Here is a 25,705-nt window from a genome sequence, read left to right on the forward strand (position 1 = left end):
AATTATTTATGCCTTCCACATAACAAATACCTTTAATATACCTGTATTTGTATAAAACAAGCAATAGTAAACACCACTGAACATTAAAAAAATGGTGTGAATTTCTAAGATAAATATATCTCTGAAAATACAGGTATTGTTTCATGAAAATGTGACATTTTTCATTAATAGTTTTAATATCCTAAACTTAAGGCCCATACACACTGGGCGACTGGTGTTTTGAGCTGCTTTCAGCTCAAAGCCGCCCAGTGTGTATGGACAAGCGATGAGCGCTGATGCGAGCTCCCGCTTCATCGCTGGCGGCCGCCGTTATCTGCTGGTATTACCAGAAGATGAACGGCGGGGTGAGCGGCTTTCCATAGCGTCCTGCTATGGAAAGCCGCTCACCCCCGCTGACATCGCTGGGCAGGGGGGAAAAGCGCTCAGTGTGTATGCACTGAGCACTTTTCAGCCCAGCGATGTCAGCGATCATCGCTATGCATACACACTAGGCAAAAACGCCCAGTGTGTATGGACCTTTAGGGCCAGATTCAAATGTCCCCCGCCACCCTCCTCCCTCACGCACCTAGCTATTCTAATGCTGCTGCAGACAGGCGCAACAAGTTAATTTCAGCTCGCTACAACCGGGGGTGTTCGACGGTCACGATGTTTCACGGCAACCACTTGCCGATGTCGGGAGCGGCGGACAACAGCAGGGTGGAGGGAGGAGTGGAGGGACAGCATGGCATCACAAACGGCTAATGACAGCCCCAGATCTTCTTGCATATGCCGATGCGCAGTAGACGATGTGTCGTTCCGATTGGTCAGGAATGGCCACATCGTGGGTATAATTGTTCCGTGAGTATGCACTTTAAGTGGAAAATGTAAATGCATTGCCATGGTAACAGATGCATAACGTGAAGAGAAACACAAACACAATTAAAAAAAATAAAAAGCGCAAGGTGTTGAGAATAAAAGCCAATTCTGAATGAGGTCAAGATACTCTTATATGTTACCGGTTTTATAACCATGGCCAGGATGCTGCATCTATCACCCGCAAGTCAACAATATATATGAGGGATTTAAAATCCTCGACATCTATGTAATGTGCCCTTCTGGTACAGTACACTGTATCTTCCAGCATCACAATTTGCGATGTCAGTGCTACCATAATTGCAATTATGTTGCAGCAATGCCCAAAGCTATGTTGTGTCAAATTCAATTTGTCCCAAAATTGCTGCAAAAAATGTTTGGTTGGTCCTAAATTTTATGTACAAATACTTATGTGGGCGATTCTCCTGGTGATACATGGGACAGCTACACAAATTCATGCAACATACTTCTCCAAAATACCAAGATTTTAGTGGGTCTTAAGTTAGTAAGTTAGTAAGGCATTCCTACTAAGCAATTAAGTTTTCTTAAAACAATTTGTCAACAAATCAGTTAAAAAAAAACATTAAAAGCGTGTGATACACGGGACTTTATGTTCACTTTCTGGAGAATCGCCCATGTGGGGACATCCCACCACAGACAGAGGGGACTGCTGCATCCGTTCAGCAAGTCATTCTTACCCAAACGTTGCATTCTACGCCTCATCCCGTCTGTCAGCCACTACAGAGAAGGCAAGTGTTTGCAATGATTTGTTTGACAACCATATGGATAAGTGGCGAATAAGTGCTAGTTTGAAGAGCAAACAAGGATACACCCAAATATTAATGAAGAAACGGAGGAGTTTCCAGACAGCTGTAATAACCCTGTAATATCCTTAGTGAAGGTGCTGTCGGCAGCCCGTGTTCGCATATAATAGCCAATTGGAGCAGGATAATAAGAATTTACTTACCGATAATTCTATTTCTCGGAGTCCGTAGTGGATGCTGGGGTTCCTGAAAGGACCATGGGGAATAGCGGCTCCGCAGGAGACAGGGCACAAAAAGTAAAGCTTTAGGATCAGGTGGTGTGCACTGGCTCCTCCCCCTATGACCCTCCTCCAAGCCAGTTAGGTACTGTGCCCGGACGAGCGTACACAATAAGGGAGGAATTTTGAATCCCGGGTAAGACTCATACCAGCCACACCAATCACACCGTACAACTTGTGATCTAAACCCAGTTAACAGTATGATAACAGCGGAGCCTCCGAAAAGATGGCTCACAACAATAATAACCCGATTTTTGTAACTATGTACAAGTATTGCAGATAATCCGCACTTGGGATGGGCGCCCAGCATCCACTACGGACTCCGAGAAATAGAATTATCGGTAAGTAAATTCTTATTTTCTCTATCGTCCTAGTGGATGCTGGGGTTCCTGAAAGGACCATGGGGATTATACCAAAGCTCCCAAACGGGCGGGAGAGTGCGGATGACTCTGCAGCACCGAATGAGAGAACTCCAGGTCCTCTTTTGCCAGGATATCAAATTTGTAGAATTTTACAAACGTGTTCTCCCCTGACCACGTAGCTGCTCGGCAGAGTTGTAATGCCGAGACCTCTCGGGCAGCCGCCCAAGATGAGCCCACCTTCCTTGTGGAATGGGCCTTAACCGATTTAGACTGTGGCAGGCCTGCCTCAGAATGTGCAAGTTGAATTGTGTTACAAATCCAACGAGCAATCGCCTGCTTAGAAGCAGGCGCACCCAACTTGTTGGGTGCATACAGTATAAACAGCGAGTCAGATTTTCTGACTCCAGCTGTCCTGGAACATATATTTTCAGGGCCCTGACAACTCCTAGCAACTTGGAGTCCTCCAAGTCCCTAGTAGGTGCAAGGCACCACAATAAGCTGGTTCAGGTGAAACACTGACACCACCTTAGGGAGAGAACTGGGGACGAGTCCGCAGCTCTGCCCTGTCCGAATGGACAAACAGATATGGGCTTTTTTGAGAAAAAACCACCAATTTGACACTCGCCTGGTCCAGGCCAGGGCCAAGAGCATGGTCACTTTTTATGTGAGATGCTTCAAATCCACATATTTGACTGGTTTTAAACCAATGTGATTTGAGGAATCCCAGAACTACGTTGAGATCCCACAGTGCCACTGGAGGCACAAAAAAAGGGGTTTGTATATGCAATACTCCCTTGACAAACTTCTGGACTTCAGGAACTGAAGCCAATTCTTTCTGGAAGAAAATTTACAGGGCCGAATTTGAACCTTAATGGACCCCAATTTGAGGCCCATAGACACTCCTGTTTTCAGGAAATGCAGGAAACGACCGAGTTGAAATTTCTTTGTGGGCCTTCCTGGCCTCACACCACGCAACATATTTTCGCCACACGTGGTGATAATGTTGTGCGGTCACCTCCTTTCTGGCTTTGACCAGGGTAGGAATGACCTCTTCCGGAATGCCTTTTTTCCCTTAGGATCCGGCTTTCCATCGCCATGCCGACAAACGCAGCTGCGGTAAGTCTTGGAACAGACATGGTACTTGCTGAAGCAAGTCCCTTCTTAGCGGCAGAGGCCATAAGACCTCTGTAAGCATCTCTTGAAGTTCCGGGTACCAAGTCCTTCTTGGCCAATCCGGAGCCATGAGTATAGTTCTTACTCCTCTACGTCTTATAATTCTCAGCACCTTAGGTATGAGAAGCAGAGGAGGGAACACATACACCGACTGGTACACCCACGGTGTTACCAGAACGTCCACATCTATTGCCTGAGGGTCTCTTGACCTGGCGCAATACCTGTCCCGTTTTTTGTTCAGACGGGACGCCATCATGTCCACCTTTGGTATTTCCCAACGGTCTACAATCATGTGGAAAAAACTTCTCAATGAAGTTTCCACTCTCCCGGGTGGAGGTCGTGCTGAGGAAGTCTGCTTCCCAGTTTCCATTCCCGGGATGAAAAACTGCTGACAGTGTTATCACATGATTTTCCGCCCAGCGAAAAGTCCTTGCAGTTTCTGCCATTGCCCTCCTGCTTCTTGTGTCGCCCTGTCTGTTTACGTGGGCGACTGCCGTGATGTTTTTCCCACTGGATCAATACCGGCTGACCTTGAAGCAGAGGTCTTGCTAAGCTTAGAGCATTATAAATTTACCCTTAGCTCCAGTATATTTATGTGGAGAAAAGTCTCCATACTTGATCACACTCCCTGGAAATTTTTTCCTTGTGTGACTGCTCCCCAGCCTCTCAGGCTGGGCTCCGTGGTTACCAGCATCCAATCCTGAATGCCGAATCTGCTGCCCTCTAGAAGATGAGCACTCTATAACCACCACAGGAGAGACACCCTTGTCCTTGGATATTGGGTTATCCGCTGATGCATCTGAAGATGCGATCCGGACCATTTGTCCAGCAGATCCCACTGAAAAGTTCTTACGTGAAATCTGCCGAATGGAATTGCTTCGTAGGAAGCCACCATTTTTACCAGGACCCTTGTGCAATGATGCACTGTTTTTAGGAGGTTCCTGACTTGCTCGGATAACTCCCTGGCTTTCTCTTCCGGGAGAAACACCTTTTTCTGGACTGTGTCCAGAATCATCCCTAGGCACAGCAGACGTGTCGTCGGGATCAGCTGCGATTTTGGAATATTTAGAATCCACCCGTGCTGATTGTAGCAGTATCCGAGATAGTGCTACTCCGACCTCCAACTGTTCCCTGGACTATGCCCCTATCAGGAGATCGTCCAAGTAAGGGATAATTAAGACGCCTTTTCTTCGAAGAAGAATCATCAATTCGGCCATTACCTTGGTAAAGACCCCAGGGTGCCGTGGACAATCCAAACGGCAGCGTCTGAAACTGATAGTGACAGTTCTGCACCACGAACCTGAGGTACCCTTAGTGAGAAGGGCAAATTTTGGGACATAGAGGTAAGCATCCCTGATGTCCCGGGACACTATATAGTCCCCTTATTCCTGGTTCGTTATCACTGCTCTGAGTGACTTCATCTTAATTTGAACCTTTGTAAGTGTTCAAAAAAAAATTTTTAGAATAAGTCTCACCTAGCCTTCTGGCTTCAGTACCACAATATAGTGTGGAATAATACCCCTTTTCTGTAGTAGGAGGGGTAATTTAATTATCACCTGCTGGGAATACAGCTTGTGAATTTTTTCCCATACTACCTCCTTGTCGGAGGGAGACTTGGTAAAGCAGACTTCAGGAGCCTGCGAAGGGGAAACGTCTCGACATTCCCATCTGTACCCCCGGGATACTACTTGTAGGATCCAGGGGTCCTGTACGGTCTCAGCGCCATGCTGAGAACTTGTCAGACGCGGTGGAACGCTTCTGTTCCTGGGAATGGGCTGCCTGCTGCAGTCTTCTTCCCTTTCCTCTATCCCTGGGCAGATATGATCTTATAGGGACGAGAGGACTGAGGCTGAAAAGACGGTGTCTTTTTCTGCAGAGATGTGACTTAGGGTAAAAAACGGTGGATTTTCCAGCAGTTGCCGTGACCACCAGGTCCGATGGACCGACCCCAAACAAGTCCTCTTCCTGTATACGGCCATACTGTGCCGTTTGGAATCTGCATCACCTGACCACTGTCGTGTCCATAACATCTTCTGGCAGTTATGGACATCGCGTTTATTCATGATGCCAGAGTGCAAATATCCCTCTGTGCATCTCGCATATATAGAAATGCTCTATAGTCAATAAAATACTGTCCCTGTCAAGGGTATCAATATTTTTAGTCAGTGAATCCGACCAAGCCACCCTAGCTCTGCACATCCAGGCTGAGGCGATCGCTGGCCGCAGTATAACACCAGTATGTGTGTATATACTTTTTATTATATTTTCCAGCCTTGTCAGCTGGTCCTTGAGGACGGCCCTATCTATAGACGGTACCGCCACTTGTTTTGATAAGCGTGTGAGCGCCTTATCCACCTTAAAGGGTGTTTCCCAACGCGCCCTAACTTCTGGCGGGAAAGGGTATACCGCCCATAATTTTCTATCGGGGGGAACCCACGCATCATCACACACTTTATTTAATTTATCTGATTCAGGAAAAACTATGGTAGTTTTTTCACATCCCACATAATACCCTCTTTTGTGGTACTTGTAGTATCAGAAATACGTAACACCTCCTTCATTGCCTTTAACGTGTGGCCCTAATAAGGAATACGTTTGTTTATTCACCGTCGACACTGGATTCAGTGTCCCTGTCTGTGTCTGTGTCGACCGACTAAAGTAAACGGGCGTTTTAAAACCCTTGACGGTGTTTTTGAGACGTCTGGACCGTACTAATTGTTTGTCGGCCGTCTCATGTCGTCAACCGACCTTGCAGCGTGTTGACATTATCACGTAATTTCCTAAATAAGCCATCCATTCCGGTGTCGACTCCCTAGAGAGTGACATCACCATTACAGGCAATTGCTCTGCCTCCTCACCAACATCGTCCTCCTACCTGTCGACACACACGTACCGACACACAGCACACACACAGGGAATGCTCTGATAGAGGACAGGACCCACTAGCCCTTTGGAGAGACAGAGGGAGAGTTTGCCAGCACACACCAAAACGCTATAATTATATAGGGACAACCTTATATAAGTGTTTTTCCTTATAGCATCTTATATATATATAAGCATATCGCCAAATTAGTGCCCCCCCTCTCTGTTTTAACCCTGTTTCTGTAGTGCAGTGCAGGGGAGAGCCTGGGAGCCTTCCCTCCAGCCTTTCTGTGAGGGAAAATGGCGCTGTGTGCTGAGGAGATAGGCCCCGCCCCTTTTTCGGCGGCCTCGTCTCCCGCTCTTAACGGATTCTGGCAGGGGTTAAATATCTCCATATAGCCTCCGGAGGCTATATGTGAGGTATTTTTAGCCAAATTAGGTATTCATTTGCCTCCCAGGGCGCCCCCCTCCCAGCGCCCTGCACCCTCAGTGACTGCCGTGTGAAGTGTGCTGAGAGGAAAATGGCGCACAGCTGCAGTGCTGTGCGCTACCTTTAGAAGACTGAGGAGTCTTCTGCCGCCGATTCTGGACCTCTTCTTACTTCAGCATCTGCAAGGGGGCCGGCGGCGCGGCTCCGGTGACCATCCAGGCTGTACCTGTGATCGTCCCTCTGGAGCTGATGTCCAGTAGCCAAGAAGCCAATCCATCCTGCACGCAGGTGAGTTCACTTCTTCTCCCCTAAGTCCCTCGTTGCAGTGATCCTGTTGCCAGCAGGACTCACTGTAAAATAAAAAACCTAAGCTAAACTTTCCTAAGCAGCTCTTTAGGAGAGCCACCTAGATTGCACCCTTCTCGGCCGGGCACAAAAATCTAACTGGCTTGGAGGAGGGTCATAGGGGGAGGAGCCAGTGCACACCACCTGATCCTAAAGCTTTACTTTTTGTGCCCTGTCTCCTGCGGAGCCGCTATTCCCCATGGTCCTTTCAGGAACCCCAGCATCCACTAGGACGATAGAGAAAAATTATTTTGCTCGCACATCTATAGGCTGCAAGCAGAATCGGCCTAACATGAGGTAACGCGCAAAGCCATCCACCAGCTTCCTCGCTTAATTAAATTGTCCTCATTGTCTGGTAGATAATAACGGGTGAGGGGGACACAATGCAGTGTGTCATTTGTGGTGGCTAGTGTGTAATCGCTGTGATGGGATAAGCTGTTGTGTCACTTGTATTTTCGGATATCCTGGTTAGTGTACCGAATGCTGTCTTTGGTGTAAACTGCATATATTATTGGTTATACAGCCCAAGTGACAACATATGCCCAGCAATCATTTACAAGTCACTGTTAGGTACAATGCATCTCCTTTTCCTTCGTCTGTAATATATAGTATCTGGTATTTTCTGCAAATGTTTAAAGCTGCACCAGCATATAAAGAGCAAATTATTTTGAAGCCATTATCTTCTGGTTCTGCCAATAGCTGCCAGACGCCCCCCCTCCCCACCATGACTGCATAGAGTAGCACCTGGACATCCGAGGTAAGGATAATGACCAGGTCATCACAGATGGTAAGATAGCTTTAAAATGTACTAAATCGGTGGCTTGTAAGTTTTATTTCTCCCTTAGGCATCTTGGATACATTTGCATAGGCTTGTCATACAGGTGTGGCTGGTTGGTAAAATGTGCTCAGAACTGTACAGCACAGCCATAGAAGGAGCAGATTAACTGGTGGGAAAAAAACATTTGTTTTAGTAATCATGCCTGCACTCTAGACTACATACCATGAATCACTGATGTTTCCATTTAGCAGCGAATAGAAGACAGTTTTGTTTCTATATTCTGTAGTCTTGTGCATGATATGAATACTGCTGGTAGATCACATAACCGTGTTAGTTGCCAGCGCTCTGTCACTCAATCCTCTACCCCAAACACTGCCTTGTTGGTCTGAATCACAAGCAAATGCTTGTGACCTACTTTATCTATCTGGAACAGGTTACACTTCTACCAAACAGTGAGCGCTACCATAGATCTCCCAGGGCAGTGTTGCATCAAGAGCCAGGCAAGCTGAGACGAAAGTCATTTTAAGTCAGGTGTGGGTGTGTGAGCTGCATCCAGTAGACAAAATCCAGACTCCAATTAATGATATCCATACAAAAGGATCTTGCAGATAACTACATGCCAATCCTTGGTGTCATACATTTTTATAACCACATTCATTACTAAAAAAACCTGCTAGCATGGGCAAGTTCCAAAAACATTTACAAACTTCAGAACACAGCGACTGCTCAGACCATAGCCTGCCACAAGTATGATATTAAGATCTATATAAATAATTTTTATGATCATGGTTCTATTACAGGAACACTTGCAGGACATACTTACCCTCATACGCCTTTGCTTCAAAGTGAAGGTGGAACTTGTGCAATCTATTGCTTTAACTGCCCTTTCCCATCAGCCAACTTAGGATGAGATGTACTAAGCCTTGGAGAAGGATAACATGGAGAAAGATAAAGTACCAGCCAGTCGGCTCCAACAGTAACTGCCATGTTACAGGCTGGGTTTGAAAAACGACAGGAGCCGATTGATTATTTCTCTCTACTTCAGGCTTAGGACATATGGCACTAAATTTCTCTTTCATATTAGCATATTATTCTATAGTGGATGTAAGTAAAATAAAGATGCTCACATTAAAATCCAAAAATGAACATTGCTCACAACCACAAGGCACAGGAATTAACGGACAATGTGATTTATTTATCCTACAAAGGGGTCATATACAAAGCAGAAAAACAGGGCACAGCGACATGAAGTTGGGCCTTACCTATTAAAACAAAAGGTGCTGCTAGTTTTGGACAGTCATGCCCAATTTCATACACAATATGCTGAATTTTGTGAAGGAGCAATGTTTTTGCTGTGGGTGTTGTCACTCCAATTAAATGCTGCTTAACACACTTGTGTTTACACTTAAAACTCCACTTAAACTTAATAACAATATAAATTAAAGTGAGTTGCTAACTTTTTTAAAGAAAGCCACAGAACTTTTCCACCATGCAGAAGGCATTTTATCACAGACCCATGAACAGCGTTACAAGCTGCTCTCAAAGTTTCATCCTACACCAAATGCTTTGAGCCTGCAACAAGGGGCTAATATACCGCTATATTTGATATCACATGATACACAATGGATGCCTGAAAAACACAGACCCAGAGCATCTTATCTTTAATGCAAGAATTGGGGGTGGGGATTAATCGTTTTTTGTGGCCACAGCTTCCATCTAAAGTGACAGGAGCTACTCAACTGTTTGTGCCACCAGGCACGAGGTCCCGTCCCGACACTTATTGTGGATTTATGCTCGCACGCTTCTGAAGTGTGAGCAGAAATTCACCCAAAGTAGGACTTTTGACCTCCTTATCCACACAGTGCCTGTTTCTGGGACACTGTAACTGCCTTTAGGTGGCTTATCCCCTATGAATACGTATAATATGCAAGCAACGCTGAAGATCCATAAAATGAATCAAATATGCCCTGTCCGTGAGCCACATGCGGACAGTGAGAGATAACCAAATAAATGTCTTTAGAAGTCGATACAATCAGACAGACTGACCCTGGCACAATCACAACACAATTGTCAAGCAACCAATGCAATATACAGATGGAGTCACGCTGACTACATTGCAGACTGGGGTGCCCAGTTTGCCTGGGCACGCCTGCGCCTAAGCACGCCGCCGAGTGCACAGAGACGCTCTCATTCACTTTGAATGGGGAGCGTGCCCGTCCAATCCTGCCCGGGAGTCCGTCTCACCGGGCGCACTCAGTCGCAGATGGAGCCACGACTAGCTTGTGCTATTAGCATGTTGCAAGTGACAAGCACCTGAGGAGGAATGGAGCAGTAACCATTTTCCTACAGAGCATAATGCAAACCAACATGTCCAATCTGTGACGGAACCATGGGTGTAATGAAGGAGTCACCAGGAAGCAAGACACTCTGGTACGCACAAGTGGACGGACAAACGAGAAAGGGCCCCTCCACCCATGCATGACTTATTTTGGTTAGTCAACTAGAGCAAGTGGTGTTATTTCTCAGAAGTTAGTAAAAAAAAAAAAAAAAAAAAAGTTAAGGGGTGTGGGTGTTTGTTCAGTTAAAGCCAAACCCTCAAGTGTGACTACATAGAGTCAGAAGCAAGGAACTCGGGACAGGTAAGCAGAACTTAGTATTCCACCTTACCTTGCTGATGTCACACAAAACTGGTTTAGCCTTTAGTATAGAATAGATACTTTTTTTGCTTTCTTCCCTAAAGAATTCCTTTTTCTCCTTCTTTATTTCTCTCATCAATCATCTTGAGGTGTGATGATAAGCTATCACAACAGCTTGGGAGCATGGAAATATGGTGAGGTGCATGTTACATGGAAGGTCCGAAAATAGGACAGAGGTGGTAGGCAACTTCCGAGGGCTATTCATACTCTGCTTTGAGGGTTAATCGAAATAGTATCTAATATACTGTGGGTTCATTTGTATAGAACACTATAAAGTTCGGGAAAATTCAGGTTATACCCCTTTCACACTGCCAATGCCAGATCCCACCCGGGAATTGAAAACGGGTCCTTCTCGGGGATCGGTATGAAATACCTCCAATCAAAATCCCGACGTTCAAAATCCCGACACCAATTGACCGATGGTCAAAATCCCGACAAGGTCAAAATCCCGACATGGACAAATTACAGACATTTAAAATACCGACAAGGTCAAATTACCGACACGTTTTCTTGTTGTTTTTTGTGTGTATGTCGACATAAGTCAACATGGACACCATATAAAGTGTACCGCGTCCCCTCGCATGGCTCGCTGCACTCGCCATGCTTCGGGCACAGTGCCTCGCTGCGCTCGGCACACTATTATATTCCCCCTCCAGGTCCACTGGGATGGTAAAGTATGAACAAGTCGGTTTCAATGAAAAAAAAATCATGAAAAACTCGTGTCGGTATTTTGACCTGTCGGCATTTTACATATCGGTATTTTGACCTTGTCGGTATTTTAAATGTCGGTATTTTGTCCATGTCGGGATTTTGACCTTGTCGGGATTTTGACCATCGGTCAATTGGTGTCGGGATTTTGAACGTCGGGATTATGATTGGAGGTCAACTGACTGCATCCCCCTTCCCGAGTGGGATCCGGCATTGGACCCTGACAGTCGGCTTCCAGAACCGGCAATATGCTGGGCCGGTTGCCATAGTGACGGGGGGCGCAGCCGGCACAAGGAGATGAGCTCATCTCCGCGCCGCCTCTCCCGTATGTAGTGAAAGGGTCCTGGGTCGAGCCCATCCACACTGCCACTGACCCGGTATTCAACCTGGGAATAACTATGCTTTATTCCCGGGTTGAATTACCAGGTCAGAGGATCTGGGATTTCAACCATGGCACTTTCACACTGTGCGCTGACCCAGCAATATGCCAGGGTGATACCGGGTTATTTGTACAGTGTGAAAGGGGTATTACTGTCCCTTTAAAGCGGAACAGAAAGGAAGAGCAGTGAAAGCCCTTGTAAGTTTCTTAGTACTTATTCATGATGAGAGCAACCAGAGTGTTCATCCTGTTCATTTACTTTGGTCATTAATAAATAAGAACAAAGGCTAATTTTAACTGCACACTATACTCTGGCTATCAATGTCTTTGACATATAGCTTGTGAAGCAGTAGAGAAGGCATTAACTTGGTACTCATATGGAGTGAGAGGCTGCATCAGAAGTAGAGAGAGAAAGTTTTCAGACTACTACCAACAGAAAGCCTTAAAGCACACTATACAGATAGCCTCTATTGACAATTATTATTATCCTTTATTTATATGGCGCCACAAAGGATCCGCAGCACCCGTTACACAGTACATAATAAAATGAGCAAACAAGGAAACAGCACTTACAGTTTAAGACAATATAAGACAGGTATGGAACACCAGGGTTTAGGTGCCATCAAAGGGAGTATGGAGTATAAGATAGTGTAAGTAAGAAAAGGAAAGGCGGCCCTGGAAAGAAAGCCCTTTGCAAGCTTACAATCTAAAAAGTGAAGGGCTAAAAGACGGTATCCGGTTGACAGATAGACAGTTTCTAGTTAGACAGTCAATAGATAGACACCATATGTTAAACAGACATTAGGTCGACAGGGTCAAAAGGTCGACATGAACATGGGCGACATAAAAAAGATAGACAAATGTTTTTGTTTTATTTAACATGTTTTTGGACTATTTCATACCTTCTCTATCCATGTCGGCATAGAGTTGGTTATAAACCTCGTGGCGAGTGCAGCGAGCCCGAAGCGTGGCGAGCCCCGCGAGGGGATGCCTTTCTACAATTGGGGGTCCCAGATGACAAAACTATCCACACAAACCACAAAAATGCAAAAAACATGGTGTCTACCTTTTCCATGTCGACCTTTTGACCCTGTCGACCTAATGTCTGTCTAACATATGGTGTCTATCTATTGACTGTCTAACTAGACACTGTATCTGTTATACCACACCCCTAACAGACGGGGTGATACAGAAGGGGTAAATGAAGTACATAGAAGGACAAATACAGACAAATCTATTTTAAGAGACAATGGGCTCAATTCAATTCAGCACGGATTGAATAGCACGGGACATTAGCTCCTGGTGCTATTCAATACGGAGAACTGTTATGTCAAGAGTAGGCCGGTTTTTGCGGACTAAACAGGGTGCCCGCCACAATTCTGTTCTGTCCGCGCTGTGGCACAAAACAGCATCGCGGTACTAAGTTTTGTTGGACCCCCATTATTATAGACTGCCAGCCATGGGCACAGAGAACAACTGAATTGGCCCCATTCACCTTAACCAATGAAATCATGAACAAGTCACCCAATGGCATTACATATGTAACAACACCTGCTTTCATGGCTTACAAGTTCAAACCCCTATAACCAGATCTGCAGAAATAATGTCCATTTAGAGGGACAAATTGTTCTTGATGTAAATGATGTGATGCTACCTAGTCCTCTTCCAGATGAGATGCAGTTTTAAAGATGATTTAACATAATTCATCCAATAGTTACCAGCCCGTCAAATTGACACAACATCATAACAGTAATGGTAGTGCCAGCAGCTGTGAGCACCGGTATGGAGCAACACTTGAATTGCTCAGTCAGGCGCCATTTACTGGTCACCGATGCCGAAACCACTTGAATTTCCCCCATAGAGATGAGGTGTAGCAAGCAATTTTATTACATAGGATGAATTAGCTCTGCCATCTTTAGCTTTTAACAATTCATTAACTTCCTTATAATTGTTTTACTGTCTATAAAGGAAGTAAATTTGGGGACACAAAACAAAATCCTTTGGAAACTTATACACAATTATATTTAAATACAATAGATAGGAACGTGTAACATGTAATCCATTGACACCCAGAGGAACCAAGGGAAAGCCCTGATGACAACTTCCGTCTCTCTAACCATACATCAAGGAGCTCTGACTTAGAACAATGGGGATTTGTCTTTGGCGCACACTGCAATATTTGTCCTTGGCTATATAATGGATGACCGGGACAGTCGGCCAGGATTTGGGTCAAAACTATTTTCCTGCAGCAAGAGACTTTAGGACCATTCAGACAAGCACTGTGGCAGAATTTGCCCACACGATGTGAGCTAATCATGAAGCATCAGGATAATTGAAGTGAATAGTAATAGAATACCCAACACATTAATCAGGTCTGCTGCAAGTCACAGTAAACGGGGGAGGTGGAGGTTGTATTAATAACAAAATGAATGTAAATAAAATGAACACAGCACATTAGCATACCCTTATGATACTCAGTAGGGAAGGAATAAAAGATAAACACAAATTAAACAGCAGCTTCACACAGATAAGCAGACTTATCAAGGTGTGCTGGGAGCCAGTTAATCTGCATGGAACACTTTTTTTTTTTGGGGGGGGGGGGGGGGGGTGCAATCATAATGTATCTTCTGCTCCAAACCGCTTGTTTGCATTCGCTTAATGGCAATGCAACAGATTTGCTTTCAGCCCCTTTCACATCGCCAATGCCGGATCCCACCCGGTAACGGGTCCTTCCCGGGTGGGATCTGGCATTGGAGCCTAAGCTCTGGCTTCCCGCCATAGCAGAGGGGGGCAGCGCTGGGAGATGAGCTCCGCGCCGCCTCTCCCTATGTAGTGAACGGGTCCCGGGTCGCATCGGCCCAGGAAACCGTTCACGATGCCACCGACCTGGTATTCAACCTGGGAATAACACTGCTTATAACCAGGGTTGACTTACCGGGAATTCGACCATGGCCCTTTCAAACCGCACATGACCCGGCAATATGTCGGGTCTATACAGGTTGAGTATCCCATATCCAAATATTCCGAAATACGGAATATTCCAAAATATGGAATTATTGAGTGAGACTGAGATAGTGACACCTTTGTTTTCTGATGGCTCAATGTACACTAACTGTGTTTAATGCACAAAGTTATTAATAATAAGATTTTACTTACCGATAAATCTATTTCTCGGAGTCCGTAGTGGATGCTGGGGTTCCTGAAAGGACCATGGGGAATAGCGGCTCCGCAGGAGACAGGGCACAAAAAGTAAAGCTTTTCCAGATCAGGTGGTGTGCACTGGCTCCTCCCCCCATGACCCTCCTCCAGACTCCAGTTAGGTACTGTGCCCGGACGAGCGTACACAATAAGGGAGGATTTTGAATCCCGGGTAAGACTCATACCAGCCACACCAATCACACCGTACAACTTGTGATCTAAACCCAGTTAACAGTATGATAACAGCGGAGCCTCTGAAAGATGGCTTCCTTCAACAATAACCCGAATTTGTTAACAATAACTATGTACAATTATTGCAGATAATCCGCACTTGGGATGGGCGCCCAGCATCCACTACGGACTCCGAGAAATAGATTTATCGGTAAGTAAAATCTTATTTTCTCTATCGTCCTAGTGGATGCTGGGGTTCCTGAAAGGACCATGGGGATTATACCAAAGCTCCCAAACGGGCGGGAGAGTGCGGATGACTCTGCAGCACCGAATGAGAGAACTCCAGGTCCTCCTTAGCCAGAGTATCAAATTTGTAAAATTTTACAAACGTGTTCTCCCCTGACCACGTAGCTGCTCGGCAAAGTTGTAATGCCGAGACCCCTCGGGCAGCCGCCCAAGATGAGCCCACCTTCCTTGTGGAGTGGGCCTTTACAGATTTAGGCTGTGGCAGGCCTGCCACAGAATGTGCAAGTTGGATTGTGCTACAGATCCAACGAGCAATCGTCTGCTTAGACGCAGGAGCACCCATCTTGTTGGGTGCATACAATATAAACAACGAGTCAGATTTTCTGACTCCAGCTGTCCTTGCAATATATATTTTTAATGCTCTGACAACGTCCAGTAACTTGGAGTCCTCCAAGTCACTTGTAGCCGCAGGCACTACAATAGGCTGGTTCAGATGAAATGCTGACACCACCTTAGGGAGAAAATGCGGACGAGTCCGCAGTTCTGCCCTGTCCGAATGGAAAATCAGATATGGGCTTTTGTAAGATAAAGCTGCCAGTTCTGACACTCTCCTGGCCGAAGCCAGGGCTAGAAGCATGGTCACTTTCCATGTGAGATATTTCAAATCCACCTTTTTTAGTGGTTCAAACCAATGAGATTTTAGAAAGTCCAAAACCACATTGAGATCCCACGGTGCCACTGGAGGCACCACAGGAGGCTGTATATGCAGCACTCCCTTAACAAAGGTCTGGACTTCAGGGACTGAAGCCAATTCTTTTTGAAAGAAAATCGACAGGGCCGAAATTTGAACCTTAATAGATCCCAATTTGAGACCCATAGACAATCCTGATTGCAGGAAATGTAGGAATCGACCCAGTTGAAATTCCTCCGTCGGAGCACTCCGATCTTCGCACCACGCAACATATTTTCGCCAAATTTGGTGATAATGTTGCACGGTTACTTCCTTCCTTGCTTTAATCAAAGTAGGAATGACTTCTTCCGGCATGCCTTTTTCCTTTAGGATCCGGCGTTCAACCGCCATGCCGTCAAACGCAGCCGCGGTAAGTCTTGAAACAGACAGGGACCCTGCTGAAGCAAGTCCCTCCTTAGAGGTAGAGGCCACGGATCTTCCGTGATCATCTCTTGAAGTTCCGGGTACCAAGTCCTTCTTGGCCAATCCGGAACCACTAGTATCGTTCTTACGCCTCTTTGCCGTATAATTCTCAATACTTTTGGTATGAGAGGCAGAGGAGGAAACACATACACCGACTGGTACACCCAAGGCGTTACCAGCGCGTCCACAGCTATTGCCTGCGGATCTCTTGACCTGGCGCAATACCTGTCCAGTTTTTTGTTGAGGCGAGACGCCATCATGTCCACCATTGGTCTTTCCCAACGGGTTACCAGCATGTGGAAGACTTCTGGATGAAGTCCCCACTCTCCCGGGTGAAGATCGTGTCTGCTGAGGAAGTCTGCTTCCCAGTTGTCCACTCCCGGGATGAACACTGCTGACAGTGCTATCACATGATTCTCTGCCCAGCGAAGAATCCTTGCAGCTTCTGCCATTGCACTCCTGCTTCTTGTGCCGCCCTGTCTGTTCACATGGGCGACTGCCGTGATGTTGTCCGACTGGATCAACACCGGTTTTCCCTGAAGCAGAGGTTCTGCCTGGCTTAGAGCATTGTAGATTGCTCTTAGTTCCAGAATGTTTATGTGAAGAGACGTTTCCAGGCTCGTCCATACTCCCTGGAAGTTTCTTCCTTGTGTGACTGCTCCCCAGCCTCTCAGGCTGGCGTCCGTGGTCACCAGGATCCAATCCTGTATGCCGAATCTGCGGCCCTCCAATAGATGAGCACTCTGCAACCACCACAGAAGAGACACCCTTGTCCTTGGAGACAGGGTTATCCGCAGGTGCATCTGAAGATGCGACCCTGACCATTTGTCCAACAGATCCCTTTGGAAAATTCTTGCGTGGAATCTGCCGAATGGAATTGCTTCGTAAGAAGCCACCATTTTTCCCAGGACTCTTGTGCATTGATGTACAGACACCTTTCCTGGTTTTAGGAGGTTCCTGACAAGCTCGGATAACTCCTTGGCTTTTTCCTCCGGGAGAAAAACCTTTTTCTGAACCGTGTCCAGAATCATCCCTAGGAACAGCAGACGAGTTGTCGGCATTAACTGGGATTTTGGAATATTCAGAATCCACCCGTGCTGTTTTAGCACTTCTTGAGACAGTGCTAATCCCATCTCTAGCTGTTCTCTGGACCTTGCTCTTATTAGGAGATCGTCCCAGTATGGGATAATTAATATGCCTTTTCTTCGAAGAAGAATCATCATCATTTCGGCCATTACCTTTGTAAAGACCCGAGGTGCCGTGGACAATCCGAACGGCAGCGTCTGAAACTGATAGTGACAGTTTTGTACAACGAACCTGAGGTACCCCTGGTGTGAGGGGTAAATTGGAACGTGGAGATACGCATCCTTGATGTCCAAGGATACCATAAAATCCCCCTCTTCCAGGTTCGCTATCACTGCTCTGAGTGACTCCATTTTGAACTTGAACTTCTTTATGTACAGGTTCAAGGACTTCAGATTTAGAATAGGCCTTACCGAGCCATCCGGCTTCTGTACCACAAAAAGAGTGGAATAATACCCCTTCCCTTGTTGTAGAAGAGGTACCTTGACTATCACCTGCTGAGAGTACAGCTTGTGAATGGCTTCCAAAACCGTCTCCCTTTCGGAGGGGGACGTTGGTAAAGCAGACTTCAGGAAACGGCGAGGTGGATCTGTCTCTAATTCCAACCTGTACCCCTGAGATATTATCTGCAGGATCCAGGGATCTACTTGCGAGTGAGCCCACTGCGCGCTGTAATTTTTGAGACGACCGCCCACCGTCCCCGAGTCCGCTTGAGAAGCCCCAGCGTCATGCTGAGGCTTTTGTAGAAGCCGGGGAGGGCTTCTGTTCCTGGGAAGGAGCTGCCTGTTGCTGTCTCTTCCCTCGACCTCTGCCTCGTGGCAGATATGAATAGCCCTTTGCTCTCTTATTTTTAAAGGAACGAAAGGGCTGCGGTTGAAAAGTCGGTGCCTTTTTCTGTTGGGGAGTGACTTGAGGTAGAAAGGTGGATTTCCCGGCTGTAGCCGTGGCCACCAAATCTGATAGACCGACTCCAAATAACTCCTCCCCTTTATACGGCAAAACTTCCATATGCCGTTTTGAATCCGCATCGCCTGTCCACTGTCGCGTCCATAAAGCTCTTCTGGCCGAAATGGACATAGCACTTACCCGTGATGCCAGTGTGCAGATATCCCTCTGTGCATCACGCATATAAAGAAATGCATCCTTTATTTGTTCTAACGACAGTAAAATATTGTCCCTGTCCAGGGTATCAATATTTTCAATCAGGGACTCTGACCAAACTACCCCAGCACTGCACATCCAGGCAGTCGCTATAGCTGGTCGTAGTATAACACCTGCATGTGTGTATATACTTTTTTGGATATTTTCCATCCTCCTATCTGATGGATCTTTAAGTGCGGCCGTCTCAGGAGAGGGTAACGCCACTTGTTTAGATAAGCGTGTTAGCGCCTTGTCCACCCTAGGAGATGTTTCCCAGCGCTCCCTAACCTCTGGCGGGAAAGGGTATAATGCCAATAATTTCTTTGAAATTATCAGCTTTTTATCAGGAGCAACCCACGCTTCATTACACACGTCATTTAATTCTTCTGATTCAGGAAAAACTATAGGTAGTTTTTTCACACCCCACATAATACCCTGTTTAGTGGTACCTGTAGTATCAGCTAAATGTAACGCCTCCTTCATTGCCAAAATCATATAACGTGTGGCCCTACTGGAAAATACGGTTGATTCGTCACCGTCACCACTGGAGTCAGTGCCTGTGTCTGGGTCTGTGTCGACCGACTGAGGCAAAGGGCGTTTTACAGCCCCTGACGGTGTTTGAGTCGCCTGGACAGGCACTAATTGATTGTCCGGCCGTCTCATGTCGTCAAACGACTGCTTTAGCGTGTTGACACTATCCCGTAGTTCCATAAATAAAGGCATCCATTCTGGTGTCGACTCCCTAGGGGGTGACATCCTCATATTTGGCAATTGCTCCGCCTCCACACCAATATCGTCCTCATACATGTCGACACACACGTACCGACACACAGCAGACACACAGGGAATGCTCCTAACGAAGACAGGACCCACTAGCCCTTTGGGGAGACAGAGGGAGAGTTTGCCAGCACACACCAAAAGCGCTATATATAACAGGGATAGCCTTATAATAAGTGCTCCCTTATAGCTGCTTTATATATATAAAAATATCGCCATAAATTTGCCCCCCCTCTCTGTTTTACCCTGTTTCTGTAGTGCAGTGCAGGGGAGAGACCTGGGAGCCGTCCTGACCAGCGGAGCTGTGAGAGGAAATGGCGCCGTGTGCTGAGGAGATAGGCCCCGCCCCTTTTTTGGCGGGCTCGTCTCCCGCTATTTAGTGAATCCAGGCAGGGGTTAAATATCTCCATATAGCCTCTGGGGGCTATATGTGAGGTATTTTTAGCCTTTATATAGGTTACATTTGCCTCCCAGGGCGCCCCCCCCCAGCGCCCTGCACCCTCAGTGACTGCGTGTGAAGTGTGCTGAGAGGAAAATGGCGCACAGCTGCAGTGCTGTGCGCTACCTTTAGAAGACTGCAGGAGTCTTCAGCCGCCGATTTTGGACCTCTTCTGACTTCAGCATCTGCAAGGGGGCCGGCGGCGCGGCTCCGGTGACCATCCAGGCTGTACCTGTGATCGTCCCTCTGGAGCTGATGTCCAGTAGCCAAGAAGCCAATCCATCCTGCACGCAGGTGAGTTCACTTCTTCTCCCCTCAGTCCCTCGTTGCAGTGATCCTGTTGCCAGCAGGACTCACTGTAAAATAAAAAACCTAAGCTAAACTTTTTCTAAGCAGCTCTTTAGGAGAGCCACCTAGATTGCACCCTTCTCGGCCGGGCACAAAAATCTAACTGGAGTCTGGAGGAGGGTCATGGGGGGAGGAGCCAGTGCACACCACCTGATCTGGAAAAGCTTTACTTTTTGTGCCCTGTCTCCTGCGGAGCCGCTATTCCCCATGGTCCTTTCAGGAACCCCAGCATCCACTAGGACGATAGAGAAAATATTGTATTAAATGACCTTCAGGCTATGTATATAAGGTGTATATGAAACATAAATGCATTCTGTGCTCAGACTCGGGTCCCATCGCCATGACATCTTATTATGGTACAGGTTGAGTATCCCTTATCCAAAATGCTTGGGACCAGGGGTATTTTGGATATCGGATTTTTCCGTCTTTTGGAATAATTGCATACCATAATGATATATCATGGCGATGGGACCTAAATCTAAGCACAGAATGCATTTATGGTTCATATACACCTTATACACACAGCCTGAAGATAATTTTAACCAATATTTTTTATAACTTTGTGCATTAAACAAAGTGTATCTACATTCACACAATTCATTTATGTTTCATATACACCTTATACACACAGCCTGAAGGTCATTTAATACAATATTTTTAATAACTGTGTGTATTAAACAAAGTTTTTGTACATTGAGCCATCAAAAAACAAAAGTTTCACTATCTCATTCTCACTCAAAAAGTCCGTATTTCGGAATATTCCGTATTTCGGATATTTGGATATGGGATACTCAACCTGTATGCAATTATTCCAAAATACGGAGAAATCGGATATCCAAAATACTTCTGGTCCCAAGCAATTTGGATAAGGGATACTCAACCTGTACTGGGTTATTTCTGCGGTGTGAAAGGGGTATAAGAGTGTTACATTTTGAGATAAAGACTGAAAGCCTATCATTATTTTAACCGGCAATATATGAAAAAACACTTTTGCGTGTTAAGTAAAAAATAAGAATTTACTCACCGGTAATTCTATTTCTCGTAGTCCGTAGTGGATGCTGGGAACTCCGTAAGGACCATGGGGAATAGCGGGCTCCGAAGGAGGCTGGGCACTCTAGAAAGATTTATGACTACCTGGTGTGCACTGGCTCCTCCCACTATGACCCTCCTCCAAGCCTCAGTTAGGACACTGTGCCCGGACGAGCAGACATAATAAGGAAGGATTTAGAATCCCGGGTAAGACTCTTACCAGCCACACCAATCACACCGTACAACTCGTGATACTATATCCAGTTTGACAGTATGAAAACAACTGAGCCTCTCAACAGATGGCTCAACAATAACCCTTTAGTTAACAATAACTATTTACAAGTATTGCAGACAATCCGCACTTGGGATGGGCGCCCAGCATCCACTACGGACTACGAGAAATAGAATTACCGGTGAGTAAATTCTTATTTTCTCTGACGTCCTAGTGGATGCTGGGAACTCCGTAAGGACCATGGGGATTATACCAAAGCTCCCAAACGGGCGGGAGAGTGCGGATGACTCTGTAGCACCGAATGAGAGAACTCCAGGTCCTCCTCAGCCAGGGTATCAAATTTGTAGAATTTTGCAAACGTGTTTGCCCCTGACCAAGTAGCTGCTCGGCAAAGTTGTAAAGCAGAGACCCCTCGGGCAGCCGCCCAAGATGAGCCCACCTTCCTTGTGGAATGGGCATTTACAGATTTTGGCTGTGGTATGCCTGCCACAGAATGTGCAAGCTGAATTGTACTACAAATCCAGCGAGCAATAGACTGCTTAGAAGCAGGAGCACCCAGCTTGTTGGGTGCATACAGGATAAACAGCGAGTCAGATTTTCTGACTCCAGCCGTCCTGGAAACATATATTTTTAGGGCCCTGACAACGTCTAGCAACTTGGAGTCCTCCAATTCACTAGTAGCCGCCGGCACCACAATAGGCTGGTTCAGGTGAAACGTTGACACCACCTTAGGGAGAAATTGGGGACGAGTTCTCAACTCTGCCCTATCCATATGGAAAATCAGATAAGGGCTTTTACATGATAAAGCCGCCAATTCTGACACTCGCCTGGCTGAAGCCAAGGCTAATAACATGACCACTTTCCACGTGAGATATTTCAGATCCACGGTTTTTAGTGGCTCAAACCAATGTGATTTTAAGAAACTCAACATCACATTGAGATCCCAAGGTGCCACAGGAGGCACAAACGGGGGCTGAATATGCAGCACTCCTTTCACAAATGTCTGAACTTCAGGTACTGAAGCTAGTTCTTTTTGAAAGAAAATCGACAGAGCCGAGATCTGTACTTTAATGGAGCCTAGTTTTAGGCCCATATCCACTCCTGCTTGCAGGAAATGCAGAAATCGACCTAGTTGAAATTCCTCTGTTGGGGCCTTATTGACCTCGCACCATGCAACATATTTTCGCCATATGCGGTGATAATGCGTTGCCGTAACATCTTTCCTGGCCTTAATAAGCGTAGGAATGACTTCTTCCGGAATACCCTTTTCCTTTAGGATCCGGTGTTCAACCGCCATGCCGTCAAACGCAGCCGCGGTAAGTCTTGGAACAGACAGGGCCCCTGCTTTATCAGGTCCTGTCTGAGCGGTAGAGGCCACGGGTCCTCTGAGAGCATCTCTTGAAGTTCCGGGTACCACGCTCGTCTTGGCCAATCCGGAACCACGAGAATTGTGTTTACTCCTCGCTTTCTTATTATTCTCAATACCTTTGGAATGAGAGGCAGAGGAGGGAACACATAAACCGACAGGTACACCCACGGTGTCACTAGAGCGTCCACAGCTATCGCCTGAGGGTCCCTTGACCTGGCGCAATATCTTTTTAACTTTTTGTTGAGACGGGACGCCATCATGTCCACCTGTGGTTTTTCCCAACGGTTTACCAGCATCTGGAAGACTTCTGGGTGAAGTCCCCACTCTCCCGGGTGGAGGTCGTGTCTGCTGAGGAAGTCTGCTTCCCAGTTGTCCACTCCCGGAATGAACACTGCTGACAGTGCTAGTACATGATTCTCCGCCCATCGGAGAATTCTTGTGGCTTCTGCCATCGCCATCCTGCTTCTTGTGCCGCCCTGTCGATTTACATGGGCGACTGCCGTGATGTTGTCTGACTGGATCAGCACCGGCTGGTGTAGGAGCAGGGATCTTGCTTGACTTAGGGCATTGTAGATGGCCCTTAGTTCCAGAATATTTATGTGAAGGGAAGTCTCCTGACTCGACCATAGTCCTTGGAAGTTTCTTCCCTGTATGACTGCCCCCCAGCCTCGAAGGCTGGCATCCGTGGTCACCAGGACCCAGTCCTGTATTCCGAACCTGCGGCCCTCTAGAAGATGGGCACTCTGCAGCCACCACAGTAGAGACACCCTGGTTCTTGGAGACAGGGTTATTAAGCGATGCATCTGAAGATGCGATCCGGACCACTGGTCCAACAGGTCCCACTGAAAGATTCTGTCATGGAACCTGCCGAAGGGAATTGCTTCGTAAGAAGCCACCATCTTTCCCAGGACCCGTGTGCAGCGATGCACTGATACCTGTTTTGGTTTCAGGAGGTCTCTGACTAGAGATGACAACTCCCTGGCTTTCTCCTCCGGGAGAAACACTTTCTTCTGGACTGTATCCAGAATCATACCCAGGAACAGTAGCCGTGTCGTCGGAACCAGCTGTGACTTTGGGATATTCAGAATCCAGCCGTGCTGGTGCAGCACCTCCTGAGATAGTGCTACTCCCACCAACAACTGTTCCTTGGACCTCGCTTTTATTAGGAGATCGTCCAAGTACGGGATAATCAAAAACTCCCTTTCTTCGAAGGAGTATCATCATTTCCGCCATAACCTTGGTAAATACCCTCGGTGCCGTGGACAGTCCAAACGGCAGCGTCTGGAATTGGTAATGGCAATCCTGTACCACAAATCTGAGGTACTCCTGGTGAGGATGGTAAATGGGGACATGCAAGTAAGCATCCTTGATGTCCAGGGATACCATGTAATCCCCCTCGTCCAGGCTTGCAATAACCGCCCTGAGCGATTCCATCTTGAACTTGAATTTCTTTATGTACGTGTTCAAGGATTTCAAATTTAGAAAGGGTCTCACCGAACCGTCCGGTTTCGGTACCACAAATAGTGTGGAATAATAATCCCGGCCTTGTTGAAGTAGGGGTACCTTGATTATCACCTGCTGGGAATACAGCTTGTGAATTGCCGCTAGCACCGCCTCCCTGTCTGAGGGAGCAATCGGCAAGGCAGATTTTAGGAACCAGTGGGGTGGGGACGCCTCGAATTCCAGCTTGTACCCCTGAGATACTATTTGCAGGATCCAGGGATCCACCTGTGAGCGAGCCCACTGATCGCTGAAATTTTTGAGGCGACCCCCCACCGTACCTGGCTCCGCCTGTGGAGCCCCACCGTCATGCGGCGGACTTGGAAGAAGAAGCGGGGGAGGACTTTTGCTCCTGGGAACCTGCTGTTTGTTGCAGCCTTTTTCCCCTACCTCTGCCTCTGGACAGAAAGGACCCGCCTTTTCCACGCCTGTTTTTCTGGGTCCGAAAGGACTGAACCTGATAAAACGGCGCCTTCTAAGGCTGTGAGGGGACATGGGGTAAAAATGCTGACTTCCCAGACGTTGCTGTGGAAACTAGGTCCGAGAGACCATCCCCAAATAATTCCTCACCCTTATATGGCAACACTTCCATGTGCTTTTTTGAATCTGCATCTCCTGTCCACTGGCGAGTCCATAAGCCTCTCCTAGCAGAAATGGACAATGCACTTACTTTAGATGCCAGTCGGCAGATTTCCCTCTGTGCATCTCTCATATATAAGACTGAGTCTTTTATATGGTCTATGGTTAACAGGATCGTGTCTCTGTCTAATGTGTCAATATTTTCTGACAGTTTATCTGACCACGCAGCGGCAGCACTGCACATCCAAGCTGACGCAATAGCTGGCCTAAGTATAATGCCTGTGTGTGTATATACAGACTTCAGGATCGCCTCCTGCTTTCTATCAGCAGGTTCCTTGAGGGCGGCCGTATCCGGAGACGGTAGTGCCACCTTTTTAGACAAACGTGTGAGCGCTTTATCCACTCTAGGGGGTGTTTCCCAACGTGACCTATCCTCTGGCGGGAAAGGGAACGCCATTAGTACCTTCTTAGGAATTACCAATTTTTTATCAGGGAAAACCCACGCTTCTTCACACACTTCATTTAATTCGTCTGATGGGGGAAAAAATAAGAATTTACTTACCGATAATTCTATTTCTCATAGTCCGTAGTGGATGCTGGGGACTCCGTAAGGACCATGGGGATAGCGGCTCCGCAGGAGACAGGGCACATCTAAAGAAGCTTTAGGACTATCTGGTGTGCACTGGCTCCTCCCCCTATGACCCTCCTCCAAGCCTCAGTTAGGATACTGTGCCCGGACGAGCGTACACAATAAGGAAGGATTTTGAATCCCGGGTAAGACTCATACCAGCCACACCGTATAACCTGTGATCTG

General features: G+C 46.7%; 1 protein-coding gene across 3 annotated transcripts in view; it reads right to left on the reverse strand.

The window, feature by feature from the left end:
• Positions 1 to 25,705, reverse strand: part of CCDC6 (coiled-coil domain containing 6) — a 162,948-nt gene that overhangs the window by 39,932 nt on the left and 97,311 nt on the right. The gene's annotated exons all lie outside the window — the stretch shown is intronic.

Source organism: Pseudophryne corroboree, chromosome 3, assembly GCF_028390025.1.
Source record: "Pseudophryne corroboree isolate aPseCor3 chromosome 3, aPseCor3.hap2, whole genome shotgun sequence".
In the NCBI taxonomy this organism is placed as follows: Eukaryota; Metazoa; Chordata; class Amphibia; order Anura; family Myobatrachidae; genus Pseudophryne; species Pseudophryne corroboree.